Raw genomic sequence first — 5,308 nt, forward strand, 5'->3', positions numbered from 1 at the left:
ATTTTATTTAAAATATTTATATTGATACTACACATACTTTAAGTTCACATAAAATACATATAATTACGGAGAAACTTATTTTCTACTCACTTAAAATGCATGTCAAGTTTTTTTCCATCAAGAATTAACAAAAGTTACATCCAAAACTTTAAAGCAATAACCAAATTAGTGTCTTTTTAGTTTTAAAATGTTATGTCCAAATCTATTAATCATTCAATCTATTACAAAATTAAGAATCAGTTAAGTGAAGTTATATTTTTAAATAAAAGAAACTTGAAAATGAAATTTTAATTTTTTTCTTTCAAAATCTAAATATCCGAATCCGATCCGAAATAACCAAATCCGAACTAAAAATACCCGAATCCAATCCGAAGCACAAAAATATCAGAACGGGTTCTACACCTCTATACCGAAATACCCAAAAATCCAAAATACATTATCCAAACCCGAACGGGTACCCGAACTCCCACCTCTAATTTTTGACAAAGTTGTAACCTGCTCGATGTGTTTACCGATTTTTTTCTTTCTAAATTAGCTATTATTTATAAACTATGAGATTGTGTGTTCTTATTTATAGTGATTTTATTGATTCTACATGGAAAACTAAAATTAAAATATAAAATGTGAAATTTTCAAGTATACTTGTTTGTTTTATGAAATTATAATATTAATATTCGGATTTACAGTTGAAAATGCTTAGTAAAATTTTATATTGATATTTTAAAAAATAAAAAATACACCATTTAAACAAAAACATTAAAATAGTGCTGGCATAATACAAAATAAGTTATGCTAATTTTATAAGAGTCTGTTTCTTACGCGGGTCGCGTGAAGTTTTTAATTGTAGGAATGGGTCGGCCCAAGTTTTATTTGGGCATTTGCATACCTAGTGAAGAGATAAATAATTGATGACACTTTTAGCCTTTTAGCCTTTTGACCCACAAACTTAACGCGAGCGACCCACATAACTTAACCCACGCGACTCATCAAACTCGACCCAAAGACTTTATCACACATGCGAAACTCGGCGGTTCCGACTCGGTGGTTTAAATTTTTTTTTTTCATCCCGTCGGTGAAAATGAAATACTATTTTACCTAGGTAAATCTGGGTACTTTTACCTCTCTTTTTTTTGCGCCATTTAAGTAGCTGTACAATCCTTGATGATAAATTTAATAAAATAATTAGTAGATGTGGTTAACTGATAATGGTGAGACATAATATAGTCCGGTGGATAATATAAAGAAACCCTAGTAGAAGAAGAGATGTTCGGCGAAATGCATCCACCTGATCTGAAAATGTTGGAAACTAATAGCGGTGTGCGTGGCTCCGGTGGAAGTTTTGGTGGTAAAGCTCTGGCGAGCAGTAGCAACACCACCGAAGGTACACTGTTATCTCCCTTCGACATTGCCGAATCTTTGCGTTTTTGTTAGTATAAATTTAATTGTAATTGTTCATTGGGGTGTAGGAAACTCACGGTCACATGTTGTTGTTATGGCTGGTCGGTGGATAATGTATGATAATGGTGGTTGCGATTTCAAGATAGATAATGAGAGAATTGGTAGAGCAGTCGACTTCTCGCAAATCAAAGGCATTAACGGTTTGAAAGATAGTATTCTTGCTGCTTATGGTTTGTTGGGAAGAGACATAGAGGTTGAAATGTTTTATTGGCTAATTGATGGGGAGAGTGAAATGGTTGGTAAATGGGCCGCACCAGTGGAGATAGCAACCGACACTGATTATAAAATATTCAAGGCTCTTTATAGGACAGACAAGTCTTTTAATGTTTTCATGACATTTAGAGAGATTGTTGGAGAAAAAATGATATTTTTAAGGTCCGAACGAGATATCTTGTCGCAAATGAATGCATCACTCGGAATGGATGATGATGAGTATTTAATTAGGCAAGTAGAAGCAGTTGAAGTATCTTTTGGATTGAACTCACAGACGGCTTAACGGGTGCAAGGTTCCAAGGATAACGATAGTGGAGCGGCTGTATATGCCGTATGCGGGGTTAGTCCGGCTTCGGGTAATATGCTTCAACAAAACAGTACGCAACAAGAGAAGCAAAAGAGCTGTGCACTAGGAACAGTAGTAGAGAATGGAATAAAAAGCGGGCTCACGTTGAAGCAGCTGAAGATGCCGTTTGTTGGGTTAATCCGAAATATGCATCAACAAAACTATACGCTACAAGAGAAGGAAAAGAACTGTGGAGAAGGAACAGTAGTGAAAAATGGAAGTAAAAAGCGGGCTAACGTTGAAGCAGCGTCGGGAGAAAACAAAAGAAATTCATGTGCTTCGGAATATGATGCCACCATGTGAATATCTCTTTGAGGTAACCTTGATCTCCACCATTGTAAGACACAACTTCGTCCATATGATCCATAAGTAGCTTGAACGTTACGTTGGAGGGTTCAACCACCATTAAACCGGAGTTGAAGAGCGTACCGTCGTTTCCCGTCGCTGATATCTCAGGGAACTCGAAGAGGAAGTAGATGTTTCGAAGTATAAGCATGTCTGCATCCACAAAGATGATCTTGTCGTATTCAGACAGTTGCCAAAGACAGAACTTACTGTAGTTCCATTCGTTGTATGCGTTTGGTTTAGCTTTTGGGTTTCTGATTCTTTGAAACATCTGAATCTTCCATCCAGCAGATTCCAAACCGTTTCTATGGTGTTCGGTTATGGAATCATCGACGAGTATGACAAGATCGTGAGTAGAGCCAGACATTCGAATGCTTTGTGCAGCTGCAGTAGCTCCACAGACATAATCTTAAGCAGAGTGCAAGATTGTCGCATAAGCTTATTTCTTTGTGTTTGATGAGTAGAAGTTATCTGCAATTTAGAAATGATCATCATCAGATAAAACTAGAAGAGGCTGAAGACTAAAGAAACTTGCTAGTTGCTACTGAATAGTCCTAAGCATTTTATCCGATATTCAAATAACCGATCCAAACCGAAATAATCAACACCTACTCGCAAATATCTGAACATTCCAATATATTTTTATATTCGAATTTTCCGAACCAAAGCAGGAGCTGAATAAAAAAACTGAATAGGTATATGAATATATAAAATACAAATTTATACATAAAATATTATTATATATAAATATAAAGTAACTATATATATAATATAATTTAAAAACCAATTAAATGTCTGCAAGTATCTAAAAATCCAAATTATCTAAAATTATCGAATTATCCAAAAATGTGGGTTTTTTTATCCAAAATATCTTAAAAAATCTGAAATATCCAATAATTTTATTTGAAATTTCCAAATCAGAAAGAACTTAACCGAAACCAGATTATACCTAAATTTTTCAGGTATTTACAGGTTCTTAACTTTACAGATTATACCCAACCGACCCAAACCAAAATTTCTTCGGTTCTTAAATGGATCATATCCAAAATATTTGAAATAAGTGACCTGAACCGAAAAACCCATGCCTACTACTGAGTACTGACCTTTAGCTTGTAGAGGAATAGAGAGTTCACATGAACCAATAGGAAGCTGTAACTTCTGTCTTAACTGACTATGGTTAGGCTTATAAAGCCATGTGTTTCCTTGTCTGGTCACAAGCTCTTGACCTGTAAAAAGATTTGGGATTGGGAAGAAACCAGTTACCAAAATCACGTGAACATCATGAAGCCCTTTTGAAGAAGAAGCCACTCGAGCTACCGCGAGTTGTAAGTGCAATCTAACTACATCTCTTGACCATGTTCCTGATACGTTACACGGAAGCTTTGTAACGACAAGATCGATTCGAGGTTTACCAGGAACTTGAACCCAAGGAAGAGAAGGACATATGGGGACTTCAAATTTTTCTGCTTCATCGATCCATTCAAATTTTTCTGCTTCATCGATCCATTCAGGGTATAGAGAATCCCAAGTTATGTTATCTGCTGCATGGTCTAGATGCAGAGCTATATGTTCATAGCCAAATTTCATTACCTCCTTCCATTGATCAATCTCCATATTGTTAACATTTAGAAAGCCTGTTCCTTGATACTCGCTTCTACTAGGTAAGTAACTCTTAACAATATGTGACATATGGTTCCAGTTTATCTCAGTTGTAGATATATAGCGAAGATCAGTAGCAATATTGGGTTCTAGTATAACAAAACTTGATGTGCTTTCAACAATTTGTAGCGGTGGAGAATGGTAGACAGTGAACAGAGCAACCAGCATTGTAACTACCAACACATGTTTTAGAGTTGAGAACGTGCTGTGAACACTTGTTTCACTCACGAATCTCCTCTTGCTTCGCTTGTCACTAAATGAAAGAAAAACGCAGTAGCTACTTAAAATTTGAGAACAAAACATAAATACACAATCTAACGATCTGGTTCCAAAAAGTCAACGCTATTGTGTATGAAGCTAAAGCCATAGTAATCTTTCATCAAAGTTGAGAAAGTAATGATAAAAAGAGAAAAGGACTTACGTGGGAATAGGGAGCCAATGTCTGGACTCCATGGCACTTGAAGATGGGATCCACATTATCTTCGTTTAGAGTAGTTAGAGCATTATCTTAGTGGAATATAAGAAACCGTCTCTTAACTTTTAATTAAAAAAACTAAGAACTGACTCTTAAACGAGTCGGTTATTGTTTCTTTTAGTTAAAAGTTGAGAGATGTTTTCTAATATTTTGCTAAAAATTCACCCTAAGAATTCTTTCATTAATCATGCTCTTATGCAGAGGTTTCGGTTTGACTTGAGAGAGTTGTATTAAATGGGTTTATTTATTAACTGGATTGTGTGAATAAACATGATGCAGTTGTGAAAATCGTGGGCTTACACTTTGAGTTTCGTTTTACGAGTTAAAAAACGACCATGTGATGCCCATGGACGGTCCAAAACTATTGAAGGCCCAAATTTCAAAAAAAAAATATTGTGGCACATGAGAGTTGATTTAATTTAGTTTGATAAGATTAAAATTGTATTTATTAATTAAATTCTATTCTATTATTAGTATTTTACCGATGAAATACAATAAATGATGTTCGGGCTCAGCTAGGCCTGAGACTTTTATCCGAGATCCGGATTCGATCCGAGATTCGATCCGGATCCGATCCGAAAATCCGGATATCCGGAGGGGCCGAATCCGGATCCGGATAGTAAAATGTTGGATCCGTCAAAGCCGGATCCGGATACGAATATCTTAATTTTTAAGTCCGGATATCCGGATCCGTAAGTTTTATTAATAAATATTTCAAAAATAGTAATATCTATATATAAAAATTAATTTTATTTAATATATTTTTATTTTTATAATAGTATATATAAATTTTATGTAAATTTTGTAATATT

General features: G+C 35.0%; 1 pseudogene; it reads right to left on the reverse strand.

Annotated features, from left to right (window-relative positions):
* Positions 1–2,249: 2,249 nt before the first annotated feature.
* LOC106323814 lies at positions 2,250–4,498 on the reverse strand (annotated as a pseudogene).
* Positions 4,499–5,308: the final 810 nt, after the last annotated feature.

This window comes from Brassica oleracea, chromosome C2 (assembly GCF_000695525.1).
Source record: "Brassica oleracea var. oleracea cultivar TO1000 chromosome C2, BOL, whole genome shotgun sequence".
NCBI classification, from domain to species: Eukaryota; Viridiplantae; Streptophyta; class Magnoliopsida; order Brassicales; family Brassicaceae; genus Brassica; species Brassica oleracea.